Genomic DNA, 20,999 nt, shown 5'->3' with positions numbered 1-20,999 from the left:
TCCAAAAACCAGGTAGTCAATGGGAAATATCCAGTGGGGACTTAATAGGGGTGCCCATTTGCTACAGATGCTTTATCATTATTGTGAGAAATTGGGTTGTTGGTTAAATGGGGGGTGACCCCTGTTCATGCACCAGCCACAATCCCTGGCAAGGTGAACCCCAAAAAGTCACTAAATTAACCTGCGCCTAACCCTGGGTAGCTAAACAGGAAAAGCAGTCAGGCTTAACTTAGAGGCAATGTGTAAAGTTTTTATGCAGCACACAAACAGTAATAAAGTGAAAACACAACACAAATAAAATCAATCCCAAACCAATTTAGTAAAATAAAGTACATTTTAATAAATTATTTGACACCAAAACAACCAAAGTTCAATTAGTAGACCGGAGTTATGAATTTTAAAAGTTTTTAGTGAAAACAAGTGGCTAAAAGATCAGAGCACCAACCTCAGACAAACTCGAAAAATATGGCTGACCGTGATGGAACGCGGTTTGGATCCATGAAGTGTATTGTGCCCGGTCAGTGCTTACATTCGGACTTAAAAAAATTCATGGGAAAAATAATTGGGTCAAAGCCACTGTAAAGATTTCCATATTCAGAGCTATTCTCTGAAATAGCAGTCAAAAAATCTCCAGCGGGGCGAAGCAGAGGACTGTAGCCAAAGACAGTTGCATGAGGTCAGATACCCCTTTGGTGAAAAAATGCTGAAACTGATTTGTTACTGCAGAGAAGAATTTAGTGGGAGAAGCCACAAAGGCAATCTGACCAGTGATGCACCTCAGGGGGATAGGCGAGCAAGTTGGTCCCAGTCTACTCCTAGTTCTTACAGCAGTTTTTAACCAAACATTTTCTAAATCCCCACTTTTGGATTTTGGATTTTGGCTAACTGGGCATCTTTATGCACCACTTCCAAGGGTCCAAGAACGGAGGACCACCGCTTGAAGGGTCAGGACTCAGTCAGGCTAGATCCAGGTATGGGTTCAAGATGGAGGAATCCTTTTGTGCCTCTGTTATTCTGAACTGGAGGCCAGCAAACCAGCCTTTTTGAGTCACTCTGGAGGTCCTGGGACAGTTGAAGATCTGCCTTGTCCCCAGGCAGAAGGTAGCAGAGCAGCGAGACAAACATAGCAACAATTCAGCAGATCAGCAGTCTTGTAGAGTAGGAGTTCAGCAGAATAGCAGTCCTTCCAGAAACACAGCAGTCCTCTTCCTGGCAGAGAATACACAGATCCAGAAGAGTTGGTGTCTTTGGACCTCTTTTTATACCCTTTTTTCCTGGTTCTGGAAGGTGGCTAAAGCATCTAGACAGTAGCTTGAAGTGCACAGAGTTCCCTGCCTCCCCTTCCTTGGTTCCAATATGTATGCAGTAACAATGTGAGGTTGTTAGGACCCTTGTATGAAAGCAGAGCACAGCCTATTCATTTGCAAGTGGGGCTGTGCTCAGCTCCGCCGCCCCATCCTGCTAGCAGATAGCCAACCAGGCATACCTAATCCCTCTATTGTGTGACTGTCTGAGAGGAATTCACAAAGTCTGTCGTTTGGAAAGAGTCAAGTTTCCCAGGCCATGCTACAGGCACAAAAGAGATTAAGGAAAAATCCAACTTTACCATTAAAGAGGGTTTATCATTACAATTTCATAGACACCAGACATGACATAGCTACTAACCCCGGGCGGGTAACTCCGCTTCGCCAGCTGAGGATGCAGATGTTTGCCTACTCCGCGCTCCATTGTGAATGCGAAGTTTAGGCAAAACTCCCCTCCGTGGCAGAGTGGAGTTAGCCAGCCCCACCACCCTCCCAAATTAATTTGGAGGGTGGACGTGCAACTTAGGAGTGTTTTCATAGAAGAAGGACGGTGAGGAGCAGGAAGGAGAATGGCCAGGCAGAGGAGGAGGCAGCCACACAGGTAAGTGCCTTCTTTTTAAAAAAATTATTAATGTGGGAGGGGGAGGGAGCATAGCGTAGTTCCACTGAGTTTTTTTGAAACTCCGTGGAACTACACGTAGAGGCACTATGCCAGCTCTGCCCGTCCTTAATAGCTATCAGCTTCCAATTGGAAATTACAACTTATCACATGTAATAAGGAATCCCCAGTGCTATGAATGAATGAAAGGCAATTTATATTGCGAAAACTAAGCCCGAAGGCATCAAGGCGCCAATTGGAGGGGTAGCCCTCACAGTGGTGAAAGAAATAATTTAGGAGTTTTTCACCACCAGGACATGGAAAATTTTAAAAGTACATGTCCAACATGTTAATTACACAGCATCCTGCCCTATGGGCTACCTAGGGCCTATGTCAGGTGTGACTTATAGGTAATACAAATGGAATTTAAGGCTTGGCAATGGGGATTAAATGCCAAGTCGTCATGGCAGTTGAACTCTGCATTCAAGCTGCTATGGCAGGCCTGAGACATGTTTTAAAGTGTTACTTAAGTGGGTGGCCAACTAAATGCTGGATGTCCACTAGTAGCATTTAAGTTACAGGCCCTGTGTATATGGTACACCACTCTACAATGGGCATACAGGTACATTAAATATGCTGATTGAGTATAAACCAATTGAACCATGTTTTAAGGGAGTGAGCACAAGCACTTTAGCATTGATTGGCAGTGGTAAAGTTCACAGAGTAGTAAAGCCAACAAAAACAGATTCAGCAAAAAGTGGAGTGTTAAGGGCAAAACGTTTGGGGGTGCCCCTGCAGAGAGGGCCAAGTCCAACACGTGCACATTATATTTAAAGTGTATCTGTATGTTTCACTTGTGTATCATTATATTGGGACAACTTTTTTTCTAGGTAGTGGATGTTTTTGGATATTTTATTTCTGTGTAATCCAGGATTTTCTTTCTGTTTCTGAGTACATGGATGCTGATATTCTGTACATTTGTATTTGGATTTCTTATGTATATGTCTTTCTATCATGAAAATTTAGTTGAATATCATCTAGATGTGTGTCAATTGTGCATCAGTAAACCAAAGGCTCTAGTTTGGTACTATTCTAGCTCAAGTATGTTGATCTGTGTAAATCGCATCAAATATATTTCATTGTGATCTTGAATTTCTATTATAATTCTTCATTACCGTGCTTTTTGGATAGCTCTTATGTGTATCTGCATATCTCATAACTTTTGATTCATTGTTGATGTATCTGGATGCTTTACTTGTATATCAAAGGATCTGAAGCTTTACTCAGTACTTGTTTTTGTGTGTGCGTGTTTTACATCAATATTTTGTACATGTGATTACTTTATTTTTACTTAGTAGTATCTGGGTGCTCTATTTAGCAAAGTTAAACAAGTAGCATTTATGGATTAATTATTGCATCTGCATATTTTCTTTAAATACCAAATAGATATTTTAACTATGTTACCATGCATATATATATATGTGCTACTTTATTATAAATGTATCTCAATTACACATATGTGTACTATATATTTGTACCTTTGCATATTGTATTGTATTTGTTATTCTAAATGGCTGGATTTAGCTTCGTCAAGAATAGTTTAATTCTGCATAGCTCATGCCCTGTGCAGCTTGAATCATTACAGAGGTATCTGGATTTTTCTCCTACCTAAGGTTGTACCTGCAAGCATTAATGTGAATGTGTTTTGTATATGGATGCTCTACTTCAATAAATTCATAGCCATATTCTTGATTTCACCTTTGTAGCATCTGGGTGCCTTATTGTTTTACAATGGTATCTGAATTCTTCATATGTTTATCACTGTATCAGGGTAGTGTATTGCCTCCCTTCTGCAAAATTTGTTTACCATTACACTTCAATTATGTATTTCATTACAGTTGGGTATAAATTTGTATCTGAGTATCATATGTTGATTTTCTGTTTCATTAAAACTTTAAATGGGAATTTTAAGCAAATGGTCCTTTATACTTTATTTCAAGATTGTCCCTTTGGCTAGTTTATCAGCATACCTTTATCATCACAAATCTATTTTGATACTTAAGCTGTCCATCACTGTGTCTGGGGCTTCTATTTTATGTATCTTGTTAGTCTCTGGATGTTCATATTTATTAGATTAGTATCTATATACCGCTTTCTATTGTTATAGATTACGAATGTTTATTCCTTTATGGTGATAGCTGGATTTTTATGTGTGTATCATAAAAAGGGTTTATGTATGTGTCATTATATCTGGATGCTTTTTTCCTAACGCACATACTGTAATTGTATATACTTCTACCTCAGTTATATATTTCCTTATAGCTTTGTCGAAATAGGTATATATGCGTCATATGTAAAGCCTTTATTTTATTAAAATCTACATTTTTTGAAAGGTTGAACTAGGCTGCCTTATATCAATATATAGCGTTGCTGATAATTTATTTGTATATCATTTTATAAGTTTAGATTACATACATTAAGAGTGTATTTAGACTTTAATCCATGTCATAATATTTTGGAAATGTATGTTCTATTGTTTTTTTTTTGTCCTCATTTCACCATGGCTACTGCATTCTGGGCCGTATAAAAGCACCCTCGATCCGTCTGTGCTCCATGCAGATTCAGACTCGTGGCCTCGACGGCACTGGTCTTATAAGGAGTGAGCGGGTTCTGCCACCACTAAATCCATGGCATGATGTAATCATTGGACCAAGTATCCATATTTGTGACCAACCCAAAAACTTTATGTTGAAACCCTATCCTAACCACTTCAAGTAATCTGCCCAAAACTCTTTTGACCTATGTGGGTTACATTTAATATCTGATTTACATGTCCAATTTACTGTTCTTAACCAGGCTACTGGATGGGGAGGCAAGGAGTCTAACCACCTTTTACATAGCTCTCTTCTTGCGAAAAGCAACAAATAGAATAGTAAGCCCCTTTGCTTACTGCTCAGAGCCTGTCGAGAGGCACTATCTACCCCAAGAAGCACCAGTGTTTCAGTCAGAACAATGTTCTCTGCTATAATTGCCCTTATTATGATTCCAACATTCTTCCAAAATTCTTGAATACCTGGACTAGTGAAGAAAACATGGACATCATTGGCCCTTAAAAGATTGCACCTCTTACAGCTAGGAACCGGTTGCAGCACAAACTTAGCTAATCTTTGTAGGGTCTAATATAACCTGTGGATGACAAAAAAATGATGTTGTTTAAAATTAGCAGGAGATACAATAGCATATAAGATTTTCAAGGAATCCTTCCACAAAGACTGTATACAGCCTTCCTGTAGCATACTTGTCCAGATATCAGAGGGGGCCTTCAGTTTGTGTTCTTCCGCCTCCAAGAACTGTCCATACCATTTTGCCACTTCTTAAGTGCTAGGGTTTGTATCCTATAGTGAGACTTCAAAATCCCACCTGCCCCCCACCTCCTCAGCAACAGTGGAAGACCATGAGGTGAGCTGCAAGTACTTGAACCTGAATAACTTATTACCTGTCCTGTTGTTTAATGCCTTCCACGGAATCATTCCATCTGTTGTTAACAGGTCCCCCCAATTTGTTTTTCCTGCCTGTTTTAATGGCAAACTCAAAGCATCTTTCTTACACTCCGGCTTTCCAGGAGATTCCCAAATTGGAGAAAAATCAGAAAAGTAACCGATCTTTAATAATCGTCTCACTCTGAGACACAATTTCAGTGCAGATTTTAGGACTTTTAGCCTCACTTTAAAAAAAATAATTGGGCTCCGAATTTGTATAACAATGCTTTTGGACTCAGTTCTTTAGCCATTTCTCTTAGTATTAACCCCCATGTGGTGCTAATGGGTTCCCCTGCCAACATACAGATGTGTTTGAATTGGAAGGCCATGCAGTAAAGTTTAAGGTCTGGCAATGCTAACCTGCCCTTTTTAAGGCTGCTCCGTAATTTTTTCCTTGAGAGGCGCACCCCCCGGGATGCGCAAATGAAGCTCGAGATTTTCCCCTGGATTTTATTTATTTTGTCTTTAGAAAAACTAAGTGGTATATCATTAAAAAGGTATGTTAGCTTCGGTAGAACAGACATTTTTATAAAATATACTCTCCCATAAATAGACAAAGGTAATTTCTTCCACCTAGTTAGTTGCTTCACCACCTACTTCATAACTCATTTCAAATTACGAGAGGGAATCTCATCGATTTTATCTGTGATGACAATCCCCAAATATCTCATCACCTTACATCTTCTGCCGCCCCTGTCCTCCATATTCCAACACATCACTTCTGTCTTTGATAAGTTTACTAAATAACCTGAAAAGACCCCATATTCGTTTGTCAATTGTTCCATTCTAATAAGTGTTTGGGCCGGATCAGAAGTATATATTATCAGGTCATTTGTGTATAACGCAATTTTACTATGTGAAGGTAGCTGGTGTATGGGGATAATTTGATCATCAGCTCTCAGCAAGTATGCCAGGGGTTCTATATATAAATCGAAAAGGAGTGGAGACAGGGGGCAAACCTGCCTTGTCCCTCTATGAATATCAAAGCTTTTTGTCAGGGAGCCATTTATAAGAATTTTGACCGTAGGGTACTCATATAACTTTTACATTGCCCTTATAAAATCCAAACTAATACCCATGGTATCTAAAACAGCCCATAGAAACCCCCAGCTAACACGGTCAAATGCCTTGGCGGCATCTATAGTGATTACCACCAACGGAATCGATCGAGCAACTGATAAGTCTATTGTTCCAATCAGAGACAGTGTAAGGTCCTGTATTTGTCTCTTTGGAACAAAGCCTTTCTGATCAGTATGGATCAGTTGAGGGGCAACCTCAACCAATCGCCCCGCCAAGATGCCCGTGTACATTTTGTGGTCTACATTCAGTAATGAAATCGGACAATATGAATCAGCACTCCTTGGGTCCTTGGCCGGTTTTAAAATCAATGTAATTATAGCCTCTCTCCAAGACATCGGGGTTAGCCCTTCCTCTCTATAGACTGAATTAAAATTCCTGCCCTCGATTGTTAAAACCGAAAGACCTACATTGTTTAGCCAGCGTTTCAATGCCTCTTCGTCTGGTCGCTCTGAATCAGTATATAACTCAGAAAAAAGGGAGACCAGGGTCTCCTGTATTTCTTCTTCGTTGTTTGTAGTAACTCCCTCCAGGTTAATTACCAACTCCTCGATGTGGTTTCTCGCCCTCTCAGCCTTTGACTTCCAATCTAAGAGTGCTCCGGCTTTTTCTCCGTTCTCAAAATGTTGCATATGCCTAGTAGCCCACCTTTCCCTACATTTTAAGTCTAGTTTGACCTTATAATTCAACCTAGCTTCCTTGAGGTTTTTCAAAATCTCCTCTCTCTGCCGTATATTGTCTGCTCCTTGCTGCGCTCTTCTTATTAATGCCCCAATCTCTTCTTCCAACTTTTTTAAGTCAGCCCTTTCCACCTTATTCTTAAAAGAGACCTGACTTTGTAAAACCCCCCAAAGGAAGGATTTAAAGGTGTCCCAGATAACTCCTATCGGAGCTGATTGGGCATTAATCTGAAAACTCTACAGTAGTTTCCTTCAAGCGAGCTGCTACATCTAAGTCTAATAATATGGATCTTTTTAATGTCTGTCTCAGAATTTTTCTCCTTTTTACACCCTTCAGTAAGATACTAACCATGGAATGATCAGAAATATGTCCTGGGAGTATACATACTTCTTTTAAACTCCCTAAAAACTCTCTGTCTACTAACAGATAATCCAGTCGTGAAAAATGATGGTATTTTCTACTATGGAAGGTATATGCTCTTTAACCTTGCATTAGATACCTCAAGGAGTCAACCAAACCCAGTTCAGATACCATATGCTTGAGGGCTTGTCTTGTTTTTGTCCCTTGGTTTTGGGCACCCCTCCTACTAGTGGACCTATCTAATACTGGGTCTAAAAGAGTATTAAAATCCCCCCTAATATTATCGGTGATGCTGCCCCAGCTACCATAAGTTGCAAATCTACTATATGCTGGGGATCATCCATGTTGGGGCCATAGAACCCCACATAAACAATTTCAGAGCCTGTGAATCTAAGAGTGGCCTTGACCCATCTACCTGAACTATCAGTTTTAGAAGAGGCCATTTAAACTCCTGACCCTTTCCTGATTATTATTGCCACTCCCTTTGAATATTCCAATTGATCGGAGGCAACATAGCTCCCTATCCAACTTTGCTTTTTATAAAGCTCCCTACTCTCTATCGCTGTTAAGTGGGTCTCTTGAATAATACTTACATGAGCTTCTGATTCCTCCAAGTACCTCATTACCAATCCCTGTCTATTTATTGTTCTTAGGCCATTTACGTTAATTTGTAATTTGTAAAGTATTGTCCTTTAGGTAATCTAACGATCAGTGATGTAATTTGAGATGTCATCAGTGGTCATGAGTGATGTCACTGACCATGTCATGAGTGATGTAATATGTGACGTCATCAGCAGTGCATTGCGGGCACGCGAGTTATAGTTAGCTGAACTAACTATAACGGGGGAATTCCAATGGTTTTGTACAAGTGAAAAGTCCAGGTAACTATAACACCCCTGAAACCTATGGTTTTTTCAGTGAATTTCTGAGGTTTTTTAAATGCTAATTCCTAACTATAACGTGCCTGAAACCTATGGTTTTTTCTGTGAATTTCAAAGGTTTTTTAAATGCTAATTTCTAACTATGCCTACAGAGATAGGACATGTGAAGAAAGAAGTAAAAATGCACAGAAAGAAAAAAAAGAAGTGCAGAAAGAAGCAACAGAAGTCCTCAAAGACGAAGAAAATTGCAGGAAGAAGGATAACGTGCAGAAAGAACAAAAAGAAGAGCAGAAAGAATCCTTGTTGCAAAATCATCCTGTACCCTCAACTTTTTCAGACGGATACTGGTGGTAAATGAGTCTGACTAACCAGTCCTAGAGCCAGTGCTATGTTAAAAGACACTTAGAATACAGTGAAAACACCTACATACACTAGGGAACATTATGCGTTGGGGTCCCCCTGTGATTAGCATGACCTCCTCTGTAAGCCCCTAGTATATAATAGGGCAGGGGGATTAAAACTACCTCTTAAAACAGGCCAAAGGGTGTTTTTGCACACGTTAAATCAGGCCTCGTCCCCTCCCTTCACCACTGTGTAAACACGCCCTGTGTCCGCTTTTAGTTGGGAGATTAAGTTCATTTGAATCCTGAGGGTCCCTAGGGTCCAACTAGCCCACTAGGTACCTCCAGTAAGTGCCACAGAGCTGCGTTGCAGAGAGGTGTAAAAAGTGGCACAGCCTGGACCACCTCTCTGCAACGCAGCTCAGTGGAGCTTACTGGAAGCACTTGGTGGGCTAGTTAGCCCCCAGGGACCCTCAGTATTGAAGGGAAATTATATCCCCAATTTAAAACATGCCATAGTGCGTGTTTGCACACGTCACCTCAGGCCCCGTCCCCTCCCTTCACCACTGTGTAAACGCGCCCTGTGGCTGTTCTAAGTTGCGAGATTAAGTCCCCTTGAATCCTAAGGGTCCCTAGGGTCAAACAAGACCACTAGGTACCTCCACTAAGCGCACAGAGCTGCGTTGCAGAGAGGTGTAAAAAGGGGCTTGGCCTCAGAACACCTGTCTGCAGCGCAGCTCCCTGGCGCATACTGGAGATGTCTGTTGGGCTAGTTGGCCCTCAGGGACCCTCAGTATTGAAGAGGAATTAATTCCCCAACTTACAACTCGCCAGGGGGCGCGTTTGCAGAGTGCTGCAAGGAGGGGGCGTGGCCTCCGGCACGATGCCAGTCTTTTATTTATTTTAATTTTTTAAGAAGGGGGGCTGTGTGGTTCCCCTTCTTATTCTAATTTATTGGCCCTGATGACCCCATCCCCCAGGGCCTGTCTCCTAATTATATTTTTTTGACCCCAATCCCCAGGGCCGGCCACTGTATTTTATTATTTTTAAAAAATATATATTTATAGACACACCTAGAACATGCTGGACAAACCGTACGTATCTATCACCATGACGATTTGAGTGATATTCATTAAAAGGCGACTATACATACAATTAATCCACGTGGAATGTCTTTACACCACTAGTGAAGCTCTGACATGTCTGATGCCCTACCGTGCCTAATCCCGGTAGACACCCTTGTCGTTTATTTATACAAACATGGGTAGCTATTGACGGGTACATTTAATACACATGCACACCAAGCCATTCAAAGGGGATTCGACGAAAATTCGACCAAAACTATGTAAGAAACCCCCCTCACGGTTAATAAAACACACATCCACTGCCAGATGTGTAATACTTTTTATTTTACTCTCTGGAAAGGGGACGAACATCACTTGAGAGTCACAGCGCGCTCCTGGAAGAGCCCAATGCTGTGTTACACCCACCATTGCCTGCCGAGTGCCACACACCTCTGTGTTGTATTCCACCAGCTAGTGCATATGCTATGACACTCTCTAGCCCATGTGCACTGTAACACCACCCCGTGAATATGTCATGCCACACTTGTCTTCGCACGGGTTATATTGCCCCATCTAACGTGCCTTCCTCGATGCCTATGTTATAACGCACAGTGCTATGCCATACATATTACAATCTGGGATCCATATCTTTGTCACAGTGCATATGCAATGTTACACTCCCCAGCACATATTTTATATTACAACTTTAGAGACTAGTTAGGTTACACAACACTGCCCTGTGCATATTACACTCCAAGGCGCACATCGCATAGCACGCGCTAGTGCCTGTGCTATTTCGCGCTCTCCAATGAATCTGTCATTGCGCACAATGTATTGCATATTATATTTCACGCCCGGTTCATCTTATATCACACTTTTTGGTGCATAGTTTATACCATACACTATATCTAGTTTTCATTTTCAATCGTGCTCTCAGGACGATGTTCTATATAACACTGTGTTCACCTACCCTTTTCACGGGCATTACATTTTGCGATAGGGGGTGGAGGGTCAGGGGGTGTTTCTGCCAAGTGAGCCCGGAGTCACAGTCACAAACGTCCTCTTCTTCCTGAATAAAAGTGAGATTATGCTGCGTACTTGTTCATGTTTTAAGTAGTTCGCACAGACACACGTTTTAAAAACAAGAAAGTTCCTAATACCCGCCTTCTCTGAACAGTTAGCTTGCTGCCCCATCCCCCTCCTCCCTATCCTCTGTTGTGTGAATCCATGGACTAGCCTCCTCCCTCCTGCTATGCATGGTCTGATGTGCTGCCACTGCCCTCAATTTAGTATGATGTACCAGTCCCCTACTCCTGCCCTCCATTGCCTAATTCTATGCCCCATCATTGACCTCCTGCTTAAACTCTGTGCTTAGCTTGCTGCCCCTATTCTCCTTCCCCCTGCCCTCCGATGTCTTTGTGCATGCCCCTGCTCCATCCTTTTTGCCCACCATGTTCCATGGACCTGCCACTCCTATCTACTCTGAGTGTTCTGTTGAGCTGCCACTCCCCTCCCACCTGCCTAGCATTGTCAGATGACTGTAACCTGTCCCTGCTACCTCCACCCTGCCTGTCCACATGCCATGCCCCTATCCTCTTCCTCCTGTCCTACATGGTCCATTGTACTGCCACACCCTTCTGCCCTCCCTGGTCTGTTGTGCTGCAACTGCTCCTCCTGCCTGCCCCGTGCGGTCTGTTGTGAGGCCCCTTCCCCTGAACTTTCTTGTCTGTGCACAGGTCCTGACCCTCCCGTCTATCCTCCATCGTCCTTTGTGCATGCCCCTGCACCCTCCTTCTTGCCCATCATAGCCATTGTGCTGCCACTAACCCTCCCACTTGCCATGCATGGTCTTCTGTGCTGCCATGGCCCCTCCCACCTTCCCTGTGTGGTCAGTTAGCTGCCCCTGACCCCCTCCCACCTTCCCTCCATGGTCTGTGTGTATGCCATCACAGTCTCACTGTTGCTCTTCATGGTGTGTCTTGCTTCTAGTGCCCATCCTGCCTGACATGGCTATCTTGCTGCTCCTGCCCTGCCCCCTTGCCCCCAGCCCTCTGTTTACATGTGCAGACCCCCACTCCCTCCCTCCTGGCTTCTCTGTTCCATTGTAATGCCCCTGACCCTTCCCTCCTGCCCTTTATGGTCTGTTATGCTGCAGCTTTCTCTCCTGTCTGTCCATTATGGTCAGCTAGCTACCATTGCCTCTTGCCCCTCTGTTCTCTGTTGTCCATGTGCATGGTCCTGTCCCCTCCCTCTTGCTTTCTATGGATTGTTGTGCTGCACTCCCGTCCCGCATGCCCTGTGTGGTGTATTGTGCTGCTGCAAACCCTGATGCCTGCCCTGCAGGGTCAGTTTGGTGCACCTCTCCATGTCCCTCCTGTCCTCTGTTATCCAAGTCCATGTCCCTACCCCATTTCCTTCCATGATCCAATATACCATACTTGCGAACATTTTGAACTTGGTAAGAGGGAGATTTTGAAAAAAAACTGGGGTATTGATTTTCCCCTTTGAGTTACATTGAAAAAGAGGAGATTGTATACAGGAGACAGATCAAATAAAGCCCATTTGAGCTTAAAAATATTGGACGTTTCCTGGCTGAATCGGGTCTGTTGGCATGTATGGTTGTACTACCATTGCCTCTTCCTTCTGCCCACAATGGTCTATTACATTGCCACAGCCTCTCTTGCAAGTCCTGTATTGTTGGTTTGTTGCCCCTGCCCCCCTTTCCACTGCCCTCCATAGTCTGTTGTGCTGCCACGGCCCTTCCTGCCTGCTCAGTGTGGTTAAATTGTTGCCTTTGCACCCTCCTACCTGCCTTCAATTTTCAGAGTCCGTGCCCCTGGCCTCTGCCTCTCAACAGTATCCTAATGAACAATTAGATTGCTAACATTCTATATTTATTACAAAAGTGTGGAACGCCTGACGTCATCTTGATGTAATCAAAACTGTAATACCTAGAGCATTTCCTTTAGAAATTACATATATGAGAGGGTCTTATTGGCATCAAAATTATGGTTAGTGCTCTAAAAGACTAAAATAAGGACATACTTTCTGAGTTTTCAAATAGCGACAAAGCACTTTTACATTATTTGTTATCTTTATGTTTTTTTTATCCAGTTGACCACTTGATTAAATGTTGCACTTAGGGGAGAGGATGTGGTGTTACTTCCAGAACTGCAGACTTTGCAACTGGGGAACCAGGTTGGAGTTTCTGCTTCAGCTCGACATTCTGTGATTCTGGTCAAATCACTTAGTCTCCCCATGTCTACAACCTAAATGAATTTGTTCTTGTGTGATGTAACCAATGCTCATGTAAAGCACTCCAATACCTGACAAGTCTGCACTATATAACACTGCAAAAACACAAAATAATAAGTGTTTTGCACACTTCTGTCATTGGGCTATATTTGGGCTACATCTGGGTGATTTTGGGCTACATTTGGGCTCTTTTGTCTCCGGTGGCCATCTTGGGAGATTTATTTGTTATGAAGTTTCCTAATTTCCTCATGTACTGCAGTCTCCTCAGTAGGAAATGCTTTCAGTTTTTTTACTTTGAATCCATCATGAAGGTATTCAGATATGTCACACATTTGCCATAAATTCTGAAAGTTAGCACTCTAGTTGCTCATTAGATCACTGTAGTAAAACTACTGTTCACCATGGAAGTCTGCTCCTGGTATTAAAAGTGCATGTTTCAGTCTGCATGTCAGAATTTTTTAATGAAATAGAAGAGGATTTGAGAAGTCACTCAAAATGTGCCCTCATTTTCTTTCTTCAGCATTAATCATAATTTCTATGGCAAAATGAACCCCCTCATTTTGTTCCTTTTTAAATTAAATGTTTTAAGTGTTACCAGTTTATTCCAATCAAGATGGCTTCAGGTGTGCCATACTTTTGTCATAATGAAGACAGTAAGCGCTCTAGTTGTTTTTAAAAACACTCTGGGACATTCTGTCATTGGGCTATACCTGGGCTACATCTGGGTGATATTTGGGCTACATTTGGGCTCTTTTGTCTCTGGTGGCCATCTTGGGAGACTTATTTGTTATGAAGTTTTCTAATTTCCTCATTTACTGCAGTCCCCTCAGTAGGAAATACTTTCAGTTTTTTACTTTGATTCCATCAAGAAGGCATTCAGATGTGTCACACATTTGCCATAAATTCAGAATGTTAGCACTCTTTTTGCTCATTAGATCACTGTAGTAAAGCTACTGCTCACCAGGGAAAACTGCTGCCGGTATTGAAAGTGCATGTTTCGGTCTGCATGTCAGAATTTTTTAATGAAATAAAAGAGGATTTCAGAAGTCAAAATGTGCCCTAGTTTTTCTTTCTGCAGCACTAATCATACTTGTTATGGAAAAATGAACCCCCTCATTTTGTTCCTTTTTAAATTAAATGTTTTAAGAGTTACCACTTTAATCCAAGCAATATGGCTTCAGGTGTGCCATACGTTTATCATAAGTAGGACTGTTAGCGCTCTAGTTGTTCTTTGGAACACTCTGGGAAGCTGCAGTAGAACACAAAGGAATCAACTGACAGTCTCTGCCCTTGTTGGATGTACATGTTTTACTGAGAATGTCACACTTCATTCTCACATGACTGAGAAAGATAATGTGAATTTACAGAAAATAAGCTCTCAGTTTAGCTTATAGATCACCTTCCAAACCTCTGTGGGAAAAGCATGAGAAAATATTTTTCTCTCAATCATGATATCCCAGTAGAAGGCTTTTTCACATGGTGAAATCACCTTAGAACATACCACAATTCCTAAAATGAGTATGGTACCATCAACAAATGATTTATAATGTAACTAAAGTCTTAAAACCTTCTATTAATTGCAATGCTTTTTAATGAGGTGCTATCATGTATATTGGTCCCAAGATGGCTGCCAACACTTCTTGGATGAAGTGCTGACAGCCAATCAGATCTCAGGATGAGATGTGTGGTTAGGCTCCGCCCACATATATATATGATTTTACTTTTTATTTTCTCAGGAACTACAGAACAGATTGACACCAGACCTGCAAAAGGCACTTCCCTGAGCTGAGGACTACCTCTCTGCCAAATTTCAAGTAATTCTGTTCAGCCGTTCGGGCTGTACCTTGGACTAAAGGTCCCTATGGAAAATTGCATGGGGAAAACGTGTTTTGGGACCCCCCTTTTTTCTCAGCCCCCGCTTGACGAATCCCCCCGAGACTTTCAGGGTAGGAGCGGAGCGCCCCACCTATTTTGAAAATTTCGCGAGGATTCGTCAACCGGCGCCAAAGTTATTCCAAATAGAATGTTGCGGATTTCCTATGGAAACACGGTCCTAACTATAACTATCTACTGGCGACCGCCAGTAGATATTATATATATATATATATATATATATATATATATATATATATATATATATATATATATATATATATATATATATATCTATATTCAAAGCTCCAAAGTTGCCCGCAGGCAAGGCCGCACTCCCCAGCAGCTTGTTACGAGCTGCTGGGGAGCGCCCACTTTACGCAGTTAGTGCCATGCACGCACGCGTGCCCACGTTACGCGGGATGGGCCATGTACGCATGTCCCCCATGTGCGCACCGTGCGCACATGGGGGACATATTATGCGCTTCGTTGTGAACGTTATTCATTTGTACTTTCCATTTAATTAAATAGGCCATGCACAAATGGTGCCCTACAGGCACCATTTGCACACGGGGTGGGGAAAGTGTGGATCATTTTTTTTTTTTATAAATTTTTTACGTAATCGGCGATTTTTCGAAAAAAATTTTTTTTGTTTTTTTGGCCTTGGGGGTTGTTTGGGGACACATATATGGATGCTGGGTGTTTAAGAACTGAATATACTCCCCCTGTAGATGTTTTTTGTCTTGGTTTTTGCAGCCCCCCTCAGAGTGCGAGAGAGAAAATGGCGGCCGCCGCTTCCTGGTTTCGACCGATTCGAATGTTTACTTAGATCGAACAGCCAATCAGAATCGCGCTCGCGCACGTCACCGTACGCGTACGGTAAGCGCACCGTAAGCGCACCGTAAGCTGGCTCAGATATATATATTGATTTAAAGGCTATTTTCTCAGAATCTACTGAACAGATTTACACCAAACCTACAAAAGGCACTTCCTTGACCTGTAGACTACCTCTCTGCCAAATTTCAAGGAACTCTGTTCAGCCGTTCGGGCTGTGGCTGTGTCTAAAGGTCCTATGGAAAAATGCATGGGAAAAACGCGTTTTGGGACCCCCCTTTTATCTCAGCCCCCGCTTGACGAATCCCCCCGAGACTTTCAGGGTAGGAGCGGAGCGCAGCGCCCCACCTATTTTGAAAATTTGGCGAGGATTCGTCGACCGGCGCCAAGGTTATTCAAAATAGAATGTTGCGGTTTTCCTATGGAAACAGGGTCCTAACTATAACTACCTACTGGCGACCGCCAGTAGGTAATATATATATATATATTTTCCTTGCTCCTTTCTCCAATCAGTTCCCTGTAGTTTTCAAAAAAGGCACGAACTCTGCTTAATCAGAGCTAATTCGTTTATTTTTCACAGTGCATAGCTGCCATGACGCGTTTCAGACCTCTTGGGTCCTTGATCACATGACATACCATGGTTTTTCTCCCAATATTTAAAGTGCTAGGTGCTCATTATTTTACATAATAGAACAGGAAAACAGACTACCCGGCTGATTTCCCCATTTACACATTCAAGAAACCCTCTATATTAAGAGCGGTCTTGTTTCAGAGAATCAGTATTCATTTTTCTAACAGTATAAATACATTGCAACTATACATTTTGATGTTATTTTACAGTTGTTGGTATTTTGATCACAGTTCATGTTACATTGTTTGTAACCAACATTCATGATTAATCAAATCAGAATAGATCATCCCCGACCTTGTGCAATATACGCATATAGGTTCTTAAAAAACCTGTATAAATACATTGTTTTTATTTAAATGAAATATCCTTAAAATATGATAAAATCCTGGTCTCATATGGATTTCTGTGCAAAATACGCATTCACGTGTAAACAATGTACAGTTTATTCTCTTTAGACCTGTTCCTAATGTGCAAATGTTGGCAAAAAAGTGCTTTTTATTATATATATTAAAAAGTGCTAATGTTCATTAACATTCACCTGTGCAAAGTGCTATGTGTAAAAACAGTTTTGTGTTGCCACATGAGCCCATGTTTTACAACTACAAAAAAGAAAAAACATTTGTTACTGGGGGGAGGGGAGTTTTATTTGAGGGAAGGTTTTTAATAACCTTTCTTTTCCTAAAATAAAATTAATTAATAAATGGACTTTATGTTCTCATAATTTCATGTTGTATATCTACTGACTTCAGAATCTGCTATTCTCAGCTTACATAACTACGGTTATAGCCAGGTGTATAAATCTTCAGTTGTGTTCAGTCCATGTGGGGTCTTGCTATCTAATTCAAGGATATACTTTGTTTCTAACCACCTGAGCATAGCTTCCCTATCTCCTCCTCTCCTTGGTGGCGGGATGCTATCAATTACATAATACTTTAAATGGTCCAGGCTGCTAGCGTGGACCTCTTCAATGTGACCGGCTACCGGATAATTCATATCTTTGTTGGTGATGGCCCGTATGTACTGGAGTATCTTCTTGTGGACCTGCAGCTTTGTGCTTCCCACATACCGCAGTCCACAAGAGCACTCCAGCACATACACGGCGAACACCAATTTGCATGTCAACAATTTATTGATGACTGTAAATCTATCCTTGAATGTTGTAAAAAATGAGGTCTTACTTTCACCCCATTTGCAAGCCCTGCATGTTGAACAACGGACAAATCCTTTTCTATTGGACAGCCAGTTAGTGCTCTTGGACATTTCGGGGCTGCTGTTGACTATGTAGTCCCCTGTGCTCTGCGCTTTCCAATATGTTATTAAGGGATTTGCCAGCATTTTCTTGCCGATTATTGGGTCATTCTGCACTAAATGCCAGTTGTTTTTGACAATTTTCCTCAAGCTGTCCCTTTGTTTATTATATGTAAGGATTAGTCGTGGGCTACTTTCAGTGGTTAGCAGTGGTGGCTGGTGACATTTGAAAGTGGTGGGCGTAAAAAAGGGTCTAAATGTGTTTTGTGTCGTAGCGAGCCTGATTGACTAAAGGGGAACTGCAGGACCCTCACACCAAGGAAATTTTGAAAAAGGACCAAAGGATGCAGGTTAAACCACATTTCAGAAAGCAAGAATATTTATAAAAGTAGGTAGGATATGTAGACTTGAAATAATTAAACACATTTAAAACTGTCCCATATCGTGCTTCATTCCTGCTTGCACCCGTGCCATCCATTTAGACTGACTGCATTATTTTAAAAGAATAGGGAACATTGGCGTTAGCCGCCTGACCTTATTGCCAAAGAAAGATGAACTATATGTCACCTCAGGTCTCCATTAGGGCCAAAGATTGGGTGGCGAAAACCTCTAAGGCGAAAAACCAAACAAAATCACCTCACAGCCCAGTCTCTCCCTCCTCACCAGGGTAGGCCTCTGGGTCCTTCTGAGTCACGCACCTCAGGGATTACAGACTGTGGCGAAAGTCAAGGTTAGTAGTCACTGGGCATTCAGGACATTGTGCTGTCTATGAATATTTTAGACAAGAAATATCCCTGAAAGCTTCCTGATGGATTAATATTGGAAAAGGGGGACTTTTTTTCTACTTTTATAGCTGTTTGCAAAGGCAAGATTGTCATTAGAGCTCTTCCAAGAGAGACTGCCTATTTCAACATAAAAACGAAGCCCAGCGGAATATCTTTAGTTCCCTTTATTACAAACTCGTTGGAAAGTAATGATATTTATTATATGAATATTGCATGAAGTAAGACAGTGGAAAATGGAATGCCCTATTAAGTTTCTGAACTTTTAAACTGTTCAATAATTAGGGAAAGAGAATAAAGCCGGTGCATTATGGGAAACTTATCTATTTTATTATCCAATTGGAATGGACGTCACACTTTCTCGGTTTTTATCGTCCAGAAATATATTTCAATATTTGTGGATTTTTCAAAGTGAAGATTGCTGTGTTCGCTCCTATTGTTTGGCTGAAGTCATCTAAAAATAGCCCTGTAAACTTATTTATCTAACTTGCATTCCTAAAACTATCTTTAAAGTAAATTAAACATACCTGGACGTACCAAAGTGCAAAGTTTTTATTATATAAGTGAAGTTTTGCGACGTCCTCGAGTGCTGGTTGACATAGTTTGTGAAGTTTTATTCTTCCCGTTCATCTGTGACTCAGCAGAAACTAAATGAAAATTTTTTTTTATAAAGCGCAAACAAATGCCCAAAGGTGTCAAGACGCTGGGAACAGAGATCTTCACATGCTTGGCACCAGAGCCGGTGTCCCACAAGCCTGTCTTGCATGGTGTATCCTCGTAGGTGACTCCACACTCAGAAGGAAAGGTTGGCCAAATAAAAGGTGGAAATGGAGAGTATGAGATATTACAAGTGATGTGGTAAATCACCTCCTCGCCACCCGAGAACAGAGCACCGTAACAGGTTTAATTAAAGAATATAAGGCGCGGGGCCGTCCCACCGGCATCAGGGCCGGCTTTAGCGCTGGTGGCACCCTGTGCAACAATGTTTGTTGGCGCCCCCCCAATGACCACCTCCACCACGGATTCTCTCATTAGCACCCTTCAACAGTGACCAAGTCTCCATAACCACACTCTCTCAGATGCATTGAATTAGTTATATAGTGCCACTCATACCAGTGTAGGGTGTCTGAGCACTTTGCATCACACGCACATTACACACAGACATTCAATCATACGTGTGTAAATCAGTGTGTAGGAAATGTTACGTAAGCCAAAGGACTAAAAGTGTAGGAGTCACATGTCATCCATACTGGTAGGCAGTATAGTTTAAGAGTGCTTGGTGTGGAGAAGCACAAACTCAGAGTCAAAAAAGAAACAGCATAGTTGGGAGTTTTCTTTAATAATAAGAATCGACTTCTGGCCAAATTAACCCTTTTTGCAACATTGATCAATGTTCTGTACTTTGCAGAGTGTATGCAGTTCTAGGATGAAAGTTAATACCTCACTATTCTATATTAGGACTTTAAATTATACATTGCAAGTAACCTGCTGATCTGTTTACATCTGTAATCTACATGGTACACGCTCTTTGCAGCAGGCATATTAACCCTCTGCACTAACTTCACCTAAGTCAAAACCACAACTATACAAAATGCTGATCTCTCTCCAGGAAGATAATTAATCACACGAGTTATCTTGACATTTATGTGAGGCCTGGTAATTGCGGGGGGAAAGAAACGCTGCAGCAGGTGCTTCAAAGGCATAATAAACTTTCAAACACGGCGCCCCCAGGAAGCCAGCACCCGGTGCGGTGGCACCGATCGCACTGCCCTAAAGCCGGCCCTAACTGGCGTTGATATGGCACCGGAGGGTCTAAAATAGTAATGAATGTACATAACTATTTTAGGCCTAAGGAGGGCCTAAAATAGTTTTGTGAGTTTTGTACATTCATAACTTCACAGTAACGGCCGGCATGATGGGGGTGGGGGTCGTCACGGGGGGTGGAGGCGGGAGGAGTTTAATTAAAGAATATTATAAAACTTACCGTCCTCGTCCTGCAACATCTTCTGGATGCGTCCCAACTCCCGCTCTGTCCTGCAACACCACAGCTTCTGGATGCGTCCCAACTGCCGCTCCCGCCGTCCTGAAGCTCTCGTCGTCATCAATGAAAGGCAGCCTCCCTCCCTCCGCTCTGCCAATCACAACGCTGCGGCGCAGTGGAGAGCGCCCCAGCCGGGACCATTTTCTTTATGTAGGCTGCAGCAGCCTACATAGAGAAAAAGGAGAGTGGGCGGTCCTGCTCGAGGGCATGGGGGGAGTGGCTTGCCCACTGTTGTGCATACGGACTGTTTGATCGGCCCCAGGGGCAACCAAACAGTCCCTATGCACAACAGTCGGCAAGCCACTCCCCCCCTGCCCTCAAGCAGGACCGCCCACCCCCGATCAGGCACTTCTGCATTCTCGCAGTGCGAGAAGGCAGAAACATAAATGGTAGTTATTACCATTTATGTTTCTGCCTTCTCGCACTGCGAGAAAGCAGGGGGGCGGCACCCAAACGCCCCTATGGAGGAGCAGCCACTGGTGGTTAGGTCT

This window comes from Triturus cristatus, chromosome 4_2 (genome assembly GCF_964204655.1).
Source record: "Triturus cristatus chromosome 4_2, aTriCri1.1, whole genome shotgun sequence".
In the NCBI taxonomy this organism is placed as follows: Eukaryota; Metazoa; Chordata; class Amphibia; order Caudata; family Salamandridae; genus Triturus; species Triturus cristatus.
Note: the sequence above shows the minus strand (reverse complement) of the source record.